Consider the following 12367-nt stretch of genomic DNA (forward strand, 5'->3'; position numbering starts at 1 on the left):
GACATATATGGATAGTCAAACATGTACAAATATGAGAATACATTTAAAGACATGGGCATCAGTCCCCCCCAAAAAAAATTAAACCCTCACACTTTGAAATAAACGCACTGAGACGTGGAGATTCAAACACAAATCTGCCTACTCAGAGACCATGTGTTCATAGAACACACTGAACTAAAGAATTATACACACAGACTCATGCAACCCCACTGATGATTGCATTTAGAGATGCTCACAAAGTGAGATCTAGGACTACAAACCTTTAAACATAGACATCTACCTATCTATTGCCCCTCCCTAGTGAATATCTCCATTTCACTCACACACTCACACACACACACACACACACACACACACACACACACACACACACACACACACACACACACAATTTATTTCAGGGAAGATTCTGGGTTGTTCTGATGAAATGCAGATTTTAGGTTTTTATAACCCTCTTAACCTACAACTCTTATAAGCATGGCCACAATACTTCTCGTCACCTCCCAGAAAAAAAAAAAGGAAAGAAAACACTACTGGCTTCTAAGCCACTTAAGGCCTCTTAACAAAAAACAACAATTACACAGCAAACTCCAAATACCTCCCCCTGAGTACTCTTCCCTCTTCTAGGGTTAAATTAAAAAAGATCTGACAGTGAAGAGTAACAGATGGAAACTCCCTTCCTTCACCTTTATTCACAGCTTCCATTTCTCCTTGTTTCTCAGACCCCTTTTATTTCCCTAATACTTCCATCTACCTCCTTTCACATTATGGTGGTTGCTGATGTAATAATAACTCACATATTACCTGTAATTTACATATTACATGTAAAATCTTGAACTAGTTATTTAATGAAGGAGTTGGGTTAGATGGTCTCCAAGTCTCTTCCAGCTCTAAAGTATGTTTCCATGTGTATCGTCCTTTCTAGTTACAAAGCACTTTGAACATATGATGTCTGTCAGGATGGTAATGTACAGGTATAGTTATCCCCATTTTACAGATGAGAATACCAAGACTTAGAACTTGCCCAATGTCACACAGAATTAAGATAATCTTCTACCCTTCTTTCCCTCCATATGCTCTTTCTTTCCTGCTATTTTAAAGTCCCTTCCTCCTCCTGCGGTTTGCCCATCCTCAGCCCTTAGGCACCCCAGTCACTAATCTAGAATACAGGATCTCTAAAATCTTTTCTGTTCCAAACCTATGATTCTATCTGTGATCCTAGGAATTCTCCTAAATACACCAATCTTCCCGCGCATTTCTCTATACCTCTCCTTCCTACCCAGGCTAGAATCCATAGATGAACAGCGTTTCTTACCTGTCCCAGGATGGGGGATGAGAGAGGAATGGTGTGCTAAGTGAGTTCTGAGGGGTGCTCTGAGATGCAGCAACTCTGCTCCAGCTCTCCAATAACGCTGTAAAGAATGGACAAGTGAAATCACGTTGGGACGCCAGAATTTCAGAGTTCCGACTCTAGATAGAAAAAAAAAAACAAACCTCTCCCTATTGAAAGGAGACTCAGACTTGGGAAAAGTTGGCTGGAGGACAGTAGAGCCCTTCTCCTAAGGACATAATGATGGGGAGACAGGATCCCCACAGTATAGCACACGACTTGCCACACACATGGCTCCCACTTTGAGGGTAGGGGAAAGGCAGAAGGCCGGAAGCGAGAGAGGAAGGAGTTTTTCCAGAATCGAATTGACAGGAAAACACAAGATCCCTATTCTTGGAGGAGTGAGTCAACTGGAAGAGAGGAAGAAGGAACTCTGGAGGAGAAACGAAAGGAGGAAGCAAGGAGAGTTCAAGGAATAGAAAGGGGAGGAAAGAAAGGAGAAAGAGAAGTATGAAAAAGGGAAAGGATAGAGTGAATGAGGGAAAGGAAGAAAGGGAAGAAGAGAGAAAAGAAAAGATGGGGTCAAGAAAGAGAAGAAAAAAGGCTAAGGTGGAGAGGGAAGGGTAGGATAAAGGAGAGAGGAGGGGAAAGGAGGAAAAAGCAAAGGATGAGGAAAAGAGCCAGAAGAAGCTGAGGAGGGTGAGAAACAAGAGGAGAGAGAATGAAAGGGGAGGGAAAGATAGGGAGGGGGAAGAGGGAGAGGGGAAGTAGAGAGAGGAGGGAGGGAGCCAAAGAGTAAAGTAGGGGAAGGCGGGAGACAAGAAGCAGGGACTTTGCTGTGCAGACACCTCCACTCACCTGAACAGGGAAATGGCAGGAAGCCCCTGGAAGGAGCCTGCCAACCCGCGGAGGTTGGGAGGTGGGGGGGTGGCAGGGGCCGGGCTGGGGTGCTAGAGCCTTGGGGAGGCTGCTGTCCCTCGCCACCCCCCGGCCTCAAGTTTGAAAGGAGGAAGCCTGGTATGTGAGGAATGAGGGCTGGTATGAGATGCACGCAGCTGAGGGAGGGAGCGCCCGACCCTCGCTACAGGCTTGGGGAGGAGACTGAGAGGGAGAAAAGGGAGGGGGGCTCCCAGGGAAGGGAGAGAGGTTGGGCCACTCTGGCCCTGGGCGGTCAGAGGAGGGGCTAGTACCGACCAGGAGTTGGAGGAGTTGAAGGAAGGGGGTGGGGTGGGGAGAGCAGTGATCAAGGAAAGACTGGAAGTTAGGAGGCAGTGTCCCAGACTGCACCGGACCCTCCACTTCTGAAGCCGACTCCTGCCCCTTTCTTTCTCAGTCCCACCGCCCCCTAACTCCTCCTCTAACCCCTCCTTCTTTTCCTCTTCGCTCTCCCTCCTTCCTCTGGCCCCTAAGCCTTTCTCCCTCAGCCCCGCCCCTACCTCTCCAGGCCCCTCGATCCCTAACTCCATTCCCCCAGACAGCTGAGAAAATCCCACAGTCCTGGCCAGGAAAGAGGAGATCTAGGGGCAGTGAGCCCAAGAGCGTAAACACATAAGCTTGAGTAGGAAGATAGGAGACCTACAGTGGGAGGGAGATCCTATGTGTCCACTGAAGAAGGGCTGAGAGGAAAGAGCCAGAAACTGGAGAGAAGTCCCACACACCTCCCCCCCTCCTCAGCCCTGTAACCAGAGAGCGTAGGCAGAGCTCTACTTTACCCCAAAGACCCCAGTCAATCCCTTTCCACCAGTGACCAGAGGCAGGCAGGTAGAAAGATCCACGGGGAGGAGTGGATGGGACGGGAACAGGAGGGGGAGATAAGTTGTCCAGCTCCATTGTACTCAGGCTCAGGCTCCCATGTGCATCGCTCATCAGCACAGGTCCATGGAAGGCCCAGGAGGGGATATCAGGCAACCAGAAAAGGCTGCTTCTGTCCCTAGCAGGTTCCCACCAAAGGGCCCTTGCTCCAGTGGAGCAAGGAAGCAGGAACTCCTGGGGGGTTTTCCCAAATCTGCCACCGATGCCCCAAACTCTTCCCTTCTCCCTCCTTACCATAGAGCGGGTTTTCTTCTCCATCCCTTGGGGACAGTTAAAGCTGTCATTATGAAGAGTAAACACATATGGTGTGAGTATTAAGTACACAGAGTGGGAGAGCTGAGTTGAGGCAGGGCACTGGACAGATCTGCTTCAATCAACAAACCAGTCAACAGCAAGTATTTATTGCTTGGCATTGCTAGGTTCTGTGCAAATACAGAAAGAAGCAGCATAAAAAGAGGTCTCTGATCTGTTCCAGTTTAATTCAGAAATCAAGAAACAGGTTACATCTGGGGAGTAAAAATAACACATTTACATACATTGTAAATATTCACAAGCACTTTTGTCACTCAACAGCCCTGTGAGGTACTGTTAATATCCCTGTGAGGTATTGTTAATATTTTTCTCTCCAAGCTCAGAAAGGACTAACCTATATTCAAGTTTTTGAAAAAAGGAAATACAAATTGTTAATGGTTATTTGAAACGAGGTTCAATCTCAACAATCAAAGAGATAAAACCATTAGTACCTCCAACTTTAATGGTCATAGCAAAAATAAAGGAAAAGAAAAGATGACAGAGATGTGGAGAAAAAAGTATACTCATTCATGGCTGGTAGAATCCTTTTGGAAAACAAGTTGGTAACTACAAAATATATAAAATACTTGGAGGTCTACCTGCCAAGTCACACACAAGAACTATGTGAATACAAGTACAAAATATTCTTTACATAAAGACAGATCTAAATAATTAGAGGAGGAATAAATGTGCATGGTAGGCTGAACAAATATAATAAAAATGGCAATACCTAAATTAATTCTTCAGTGTCATGCCAAACTGCCAAAGAATTACTTTAAAGAGAAAAAAAATTATCAGATTTATCTGGAAGAAACACAAGGTCAAGAATCTCAAGGGAAATTTTTTTTTAGTGGGAAGCAAGAGTTTCTGGCAGTTTCAAATCTCAAACTACTATGAAGTAGACATCATCAAAACAATTACTACTGGTTGAGATATCAGAGATTGGGGGAAAAAAGAAATCAGAGGTTGATCACTGGAAGAGATTAGGTATATAACATGTAGAAGCAAAATAACTTACTAGCTCAAAAATCCCCACTACAGGAGCTGTTGTCTCATTCCAATCATGTCCCTGTTTAGGGTTTCTTGGCAAAGATGGTGGAATAGTTCACCATTTCCTTCTCCAACTCATTTTAGAGATGAGGAACTGAGGCAAAGGGGGCTAAGTGACCTGCCCAGGGTCATACAGTTAGGAAATAAAGCAGGATTTGATCTCAGGTCCTCTTGATTCCAGGACCAACACACTATCCACTGTGCCACCTACTTGCACCCTAACTATCCCAGTAAGAACTCACTATTTAGCAAAAATCGTTGGGAAAACTGAAAAGTAGTGTAGCAGAACCTAAGTAATAACCAACATTTTACACTGTATATACCAAGATAAGCTCCAAAAGTATTCATGACTTCAATGTAAAGGATGATTTAAACATAAAGCAAATTTGTGAAGCAATGAAGAAATTACCTCTTGGAACTATGAATAAGAGAAGACCAGACAAAGGATAGAGAAGATCACAGAAGGTAAAATGGACAATTTTGATAAGATGAAATTAAAAATTGCCTGCACAAACAAAACCAATTCAGCTAAAATTTGATAGAAAGATGGTAAATAGGGGGGGAAATCTTTGTAGTGATTATTTCTGATAAAAGTCTCATTTTTAAGATGTGTAGAGAACTGATTTAAACTTCTAAGAATAAGAACCATTCCCCAACTAAAAAATGGTCAAAGGATATGAACAGGCAGTTTTCAGAGGAAGAAAACCAAGCTATCAATAGCCATGTGAAAAATGCCCCAAATCTCTCGTGATTTAAAAGATTCAAATTAAAGCATATTAACCACAACTATGTAAGAGAAGAACTGAATGCAAAAGGATAGAAAGATGAAGAATTCTAATGGTGATTTAGGAGGTAGTGACTGAAACTTATAATATTTTATGCATTAGAATTGATTTATAAAAATGCAAATAGTTACAAAGTATATCTAATGTGTCATATTGATGTTTAATATTTTAAAGTAATGGGTAAAGTCACATGCTCAAGAAGCAGCAAACCAGAGCCTTTCTTAAACACAGGTTCTCAGACTCCAAATTTTTTATAATTAATTTATTTTTAGTTTTCAACATTCAGTATTATAAGATTTGGAGTTCTAAATTCCCCCCCCACACACACACAAGATGGCATGATATCTGAAACAGGCTATACATTGAGACTCCAAAGCTAATGCTCTTTCTACTATTGCTATATATATATTTTAAATACATGGAAAGTTCCACACCAAAGTGATTGGTATCACCTTCAAAGAAATTACTTTCACTTTTAGAATTCTCCTTTCCACTTCAAAGCCAGTTCATATGCCATGCCATTTATTACATTGACCAAAAATAATATTACTTGCATTGGTCAAATACTTCTATTTACCAGATCTGACTTTTGATTATAAGAAAGGAAGAAAGAAAGAAAGAAAGAAAGAAAGAAAGAAAGAAAGAAAGAAAGAATGAGAGAAAGAAAGAGAAGAAAGAAAGGAAGGAAGGAAGGAAGAAAGGAAGGAAGAAAGAAAGAGAAGAAAGAAAGAGAAGAAAGAGAAAAGAAAGAAAAAAGAAAGGAAAGAAAAAAGGAAAGAAAGAAAGGAGGGAAGAAGGAAGGAAGGAATCTGCTTTTGACTATTAAAAAAAAATGAAATCCACCCTCAAAACCAAATATTTGACACCATTGAGAATATGCCCAGATCTTTTCATTCTTTAAAACAAACCCAAAACCCGTCACTTGATCATATTATCCTATTAAGCTTTCCTCCTACTGATGTCCTATCATTCTTCTTAATTTCAGAGTCAAATTCCTAGAAAAAACTGAGTGCACTCATTGCCTCCCCTTTGTTAACTTAGATTTTTCATCCCTTTGTAATCTGTTATTAACCTCATCACTCAAACTAATCTGCTCTCCCCAAGATTATCAAGGATCTCTTAATTGATTGATCCAGTACCTTTTTCTCAGTCCTCATCTTTTTTGACCTCTCTGTAGAACCTGAAGTTATTGAGTCACGCTAGTTTTCTCCCTCTCTCTCATCCCTCAAATCTAAACTATTGCCAAGGCCTGTCAATTTCACCTTTGCAAGTTCTCTTGAAAATGTTCTTACTCTCCTCTGACACTGCCCCACTAGTGCAGGTCCTACTCTCTTCATCCCTTCATGCCTATATTATTCCAATAGTCTGTTGATAGGTCTGCTTGAATCAAGTCTCTTCTATCCATTCTCCATTCACAGTCCCATTTGAGGTTTCTTGGCAAGGACACTAGAGTTCTTCAGCTCATTTTACAGATAAGAAAACTGGGGCAAACAGGGTTAAGTGAACTTCCCAAGGGTCACACAGTGAGGCAGTGTTTGAACTTGGCTCTCCCTGACTCCGCCCTAGCGCTTTATCCCATGCACCACCTAGCTGCCCACCTGGCTTATAGTAGGTACTTAATAAATGCTTATTGATTGATCGATTGACCATTTGCCTTTCCTTTCTCTTTCTTGGTTTATCCTTACAGCTTTCTCCCTGCATATCCAGCTCCTTCTTCATTCAAAGTCTCTACATTGTCCTCAGTTTAGACTGATGTATGTATGAGAAGGCCCTAGGACCTTCTCAGGACCTTTTCTCTTCTCTCTACCCACTCTCCTCTGGTGATCTTCTCAGCTCCCAAGTGTTTAACTCTGCTCAATTCTGTCTCTGTTCTACCAAATTAATATTCCTAAAGCACAGGTCTGACAATGTTACTCCCCTGCTCAAGAAGTTCCAGTGGCTCCCTCTTGCCCCTAAAATAAAGTATAAGTGTCTTGGTTTTGCTTTTAAAGTCCTTCAGAATTTGGCTACTTTTACAGGTTTGCTACATATCACTCCCTCTCCTCCACTCTTCAGTCCAGTCAAATTGAACCATTGGCTGCTCCCTAGACAGAACGTTACATCTCCTATCTCTTTGTCTTTGCATCCACTGTTCCCCATGTCTGGAACGTACTACCAGCTCCTCTCCATCTCCTAGAATCCCCAGATCCCTTCAGAGGTGCCCCTTCTTCCAGCACGCCCATACAGATCCCTCCAATTACTGATACCACACCCCTCCCCCAAGATTGTTTTGTATTTATTTTGTGTTTAATTAATTTTCTGCATTCATATCCTGCCCTCCCCAATCATTCTCTCACTGAGGGCAGTCTGTTTTTGGTTTTGTGTTCCCAAGTGTAGTGCCTGGCACACAGTAGGTATTTAATAAATGCTTATTGAGCTAGGCATGGTGGTTCATCCCAGGAATCTTAATTAAGTCAGGAGGTTGAGGTTGGTGGATCCCTGGAATTCATGAGTTCTGAGGTACAGTGTGCTAAATCTATCACATGTGCCCCCCCCCACCCCCCCCCCCACTAAGCCCAGTACCAATATAGAGGTGGAGGGGAGAAGTCATCTAGACTGTCTAAGAAAGAGTAAAGTAGCCCAGGTAAGAAATGGAACATTAGCTCCTTAGCTAACTTACTGGGCTGGTGTGAACAGCCCAATGTCAGCACTTAATGTATGGGGACAAGATATGGAATCTGAAGTGTCTAAAATAAAAATGTCTAGTCTTAAAAAAAAGTCTAAAGAAAAAAATGAATGCCGAATGACTGAATGAATTCATAAATGAAAAAAAAAGTGCTATAAGCTCTGGAGATAATTGTAAAAAGATTCCAAACATCTAATGACCACATTCAATTCAATTCGACAAATATTTATTCAGAACCTATAGTTTCCAGAGCATTGTACTACGTTCTGGTGAAGATGCAAAGTTTGGACAAGACCTGAGACCTGCCCTTGTGGTTCTTGGTCTGAGAGAACTACATAGCTACTAGATTATTACTAACTGTGGAATCAAGGAAGACTTCCTGGAGGAAGTAGTTTTTGAACTGGACTTTGAATGTAGGATTTCAACAGAAAGAATAGGGAATGGCATGTCAATGAGAGGAACAAAAAATCTTTTCTGAATTGCCTCAAATTTTAACGAGTAAACCACTCCCTACTCCACCTACTGATAAGAAATTTAGGTCAATCCATCTACCCTTATCTTAGAACTGGGTCCTAGCCCAAGTCAGAAATAAGAGTTTTATAAGGAATGAACGCGTTGTAGGGTAGAACGAGCATGTACGTTTAACTGTTTTCCAAAACGAAACTATCATCTTAAGGATTTGAATTATCTGTTTGGTATTATCCTTCATCCTTTAAAAATTATTGTTTTTCTTCTCTAGCTCCACTCAAATTCCTACACATCTTTTAAAAAATAGGATGACCTAAATCAGATATATATATATATATATATATATATATATGTATATATATATATAGATATATATACATATATCTATATATATACACATATGTATTTAATTAATTTATTTGTTTTCAGTTTTCTACAATCACTTCCATAAGTCTTAGATTTTTCTCCTCCTCCTACCCCGCTCCCTCCCCAAGATGGCATGCCATCTTATGTAGGTTCTATACATACATTCCTATTAAATACATTTTCACCTTAGTCACATTGTATGGAAGAATTAAAATGAATGGGAGAAACAATAAAACAAAAGAAATGGTCTGCTTCATTCTGCTATCCAGTTCCATAATTCTTACTCTGGATGTGGAAGGTCCTTGCATTGCTATGAAGACCTAAGTCTACCAGAAAAATTCCTCACACATTGTGGTTGTTTCTGTGTACAGAGTTCTCCTGGTTCTGCTCCCTTCACTCAGCATCAGTTCATGTAAGTCTTTCCAGGTCTCTCTGAAGTCTTCCTTTTCATCATTTCTTGTAGCACATTCATGTATCACAACTTGTTCAGTCGTTCCCAATCAGATATATTTTTAAACAATTGACTAATTCAGAGTTACTTCCATGGACTTGTTTAAATATAGTACCACCTTCTTTATAAAATATCCCAGAATCATGTGACTTCCCTCTCCTCAGTCCCACAAAGCGATATTGTACTATACTGCTGTTGATTTGGGCTTGTAGTTAACTACAATCCCCAGGTCTTTCTCCCACCCCTCCCTCCAGTATTTCTGGATTCTGTATTTTTATCATTAGATTTTTGAACTCAAAAGTGCCATTCTGTAAATTCCACCATCACTTTATAATACTAGTTTTTTCCCACTTTGTCAAGTCATTTGAAATGTTTTCCCCAGTCTTCCAATGTATTAACCACTTCACTTAGTTTAGCATTTTCTAAAAATTTGATAAATATAATGTAAATTTGATGAACCTAGTATCAATTTTTCACCTCAGTCAGTTCAGTTAGTTCCCTGGTCAATCTTCCCAGTCAAAGTTAATGATAACCACCTTTTGGATTCTCTATTTCCCCAGCTGACAGCAATGTAGACTTGTCATATCCTCATCTCATCCAAGAAGTCTTTCCTAGCTATTTAGAGTTCAACTTTTAGAGTGGAAAGGGACCTTAGAGACCAGTGATTATAAACTTTCTAGCCCAAGCACTCTTGACACATGGTCATCCACTTGATGAATTCTAGTGATAGGAAAATTCATTATCTTACATTTTGCTTTTGGACAGTTTTCAAACTGGATTCTAACTCACATTAAAACCTCTCTTCTCTGATTTGCTTTGAATTTTTAGCAGACTATAAAAGTCTCTTTCCTTAGTGTAGATTCTTCTCTCTTAACACAACTATCTTGTTGAGAGGTTCTGACTTTGCCCCTCTCCCTTCCCTTTTAGAGATCTCAAGAAGGAGCCCTAGGTAATTTTTATAACCTAGCTCAGGTGCCCTAGAAAAAGACAGGGCTCCTCTCTATCAGGCAAATTGGAGAGGGTACTTTTCCAAACCCATAAAATACTTGGGTGGAGTTGTTGATCATATAGAAGGTACTTTATCCAGGCAATGGGAGAAGAAAGCAAATGGAACAGACCCATCATAAGCTGATCCAAAGCATAAAAGACAGCCAAGATATTTGGGTTGGATATTTTATCTAGTATAATTGGAGATATCAAAAAAAGAAGTGTTCCCTTATGCCCAAAGGACTATAAAAATATGCATACCCTTTGACTGAGCAATACAGCTTAGAGAGCTGTATCCCAAAGAGATCATAAAAATGGGAAAAGGACCGATATATACAAAAATATTTATAGCAGCTCTTTTCGTGGTGGCAAAGAATTTGAAATTGAAGGGATACCCATCAATTGGAGAAAGGTTGAACAAGTTGTGGTATATGATTGTTATGGAATACTATTGTGCTATATGAAATGATGAGCAAGTGAACTTAAGAAAATCCTAGAAAAACTTACATGAACCGATGCTGAATGAAGTGAGCAGAAACAGGAGAACACTGTTCACAAAAACAGCTACAGTGTGTGATGACTGATTTTGATAGACTTCTCAAGCAACACAAGGACCTAAAACAATTTCCAAGGACTCATGATGGAAAATGCCATCCACATCCAGAAAAAGAACTATGGAGTCAGAATGCAGAGCGAAGCAGATTACTTTCTTTTTTGTTTTATTTTTTTTTCTTTCTCATGGTTTCTCCCATTCATTATAATTCTTCTATGCAACATGACTAATGTGAAAATATGTTTAATAGAAATGTATATGTAGAGTCTATATCAGATTCCATGCTGTTTTGGGAAGGAAGAGGGAAGGGAGGGGAGAGAGTTTAAAACTTCGGGAAGTGAATGTTGAAAAAAAGAATAAATAAATTGAAAACTGTAAAAAAAAAAAAAAAAAAAAAAAAAAAGAAGAAGAAGTATTCCCGAAGATGCCTTAAGAGACCTTTGGTGTTGAGAGTAGGGTGGTAGGACATAGATATAAAATAGTAAAAGTTTTAAATAAACTTGATGAGTTTCATGTCCTGGAGAAAGAAAAGGTGAGTAACTTTCAGATGGGATTCCACTGTTCCAGTATCCTCAGATGTACAGGAGTTCTGGAAAGACTAGTACTTCCAGTGTGAGGGCTGCCAAGTCTTTTTCAGGGCTGTTCTCCCCCTTTGGTGTTCACCTGACACCCAACTCTCACCAATGGCTCCAAGAAGCTGTCGCATACCCAGAAGTCACACCCTGGTAAACCATTTTGGTAGACAGGCTAAACCAGGTTGAGGGTAACAGAGGGGCCTCAAACCCATAGGTGGGTTCAGAAGGTATCTACTCTGAAGACTTCTCCCCAGTAAAATGGGCAGATGAGAACAATTTGTTCTAGTGTCCATGAAGACGGCTGAAACAAGATTTGTGGTACACTTAGAGCTTGGTTAGACACATGAAATTCCAAGGTCATTCGCTGCATCTCAAGCCATTGCCAGTCATCTTGCCAGTCACCATTGCCACTGGACTTTGATGGCTCTGGAAGAGAGGGTGTGGTTGACTACTTTGTGCAACTCTGCCTCATTTCAATCCAATTTATACATAAGTCAAAAGATATAACCCATAGCATTTCACCATTTTTACTTACCGCAGAGTCCTGTGGCTATAAGCAAGTAACAAAGCAGCAGATGTGGATACACTGGGAGCTATAGTCACAACCCTACACAAGTGGTCCAGACCATAGGGTTGTCTTCTCAAGCAGCAGTGGGATCCAGCAGCACCTGTACTTCTAAGCAGCCTTTTTTTTCTTTTTTTCCTTAGTAGTATTAATTAATATTAATTAATTATTAATTATAGTATTTTTTCAAATTACATGTAAAGATAGTTTTCAACATTCATTTTTTAACATTTTGAGATGCAAGTATTTCTCCTTTCTCCAAGACAACAAGCAATCTGATATAGATAATACATGTACATATTTCCACATTAGTTATGAAAAAATCAGAACAAAAGGAAAAAAAAACACAAGAAAGGAAAAAAGTGATAATAGTATGCTTCAATTTGTATTCAGACTTCATTGTTCTTTCTCTGAATGTGGATAGCATTTTCCATCATGAGTCTTTTGGAATTGTCTTGAATCATTGCAT

At 40.2% G+C, this 12367-nt stretch overlaps 1 protein-coding gene across 12 annotated transcripts in view; it reads right to left on the minus strand.

Moving 5' to 3' along the window:
* TEAD4 (TEA domain transcription factor 4) overlaps nucleotides 1-2646 on the minus strand; it is a 75813-nt gene extending 73167 nt beyond the window's left edge. For 3 of the 12 annotated variants that reach the window (XM_072654012.1, XM_072654014.1, XM_072654006.1), the window contains exons 1-2: nucleotides 2189-2646; nucleotides 1316-1412 (exon numbers count right to left, since the gene is read on the minus strand). The gene's annotated coding sequence lies outside the window, so the exon portion shown is untranslated. Of the gene's footprint in view, nucleotides 1-1315; nucleotides 2062-2188 lie in introns of those variants that run through there. The other 9 variants (XM_072654008.1, XM_072654007.1, XM_072654015.1 and 6 more) reach the window with 8 other exon arrangements.
* Between the last annotated feature and the right edge of the window lie 9721 nt (nucleotides 2647-12367).

Source organism: Notamacropus eugenii, chromosome 3 (assembly GCF_028372415.1).
Source record: "Notamacropus eugenii isolate mMacEug1 chromosome 3, mMacEug1.pri_v2, whole genome shotgun sequence".
Taxonomy (NCBI): Eukaryota; Metazoa; Chordata; class Mammalia; order Diprotodontia; family Macropodidae; genus Notamacropus; species Notamacropus eugenii.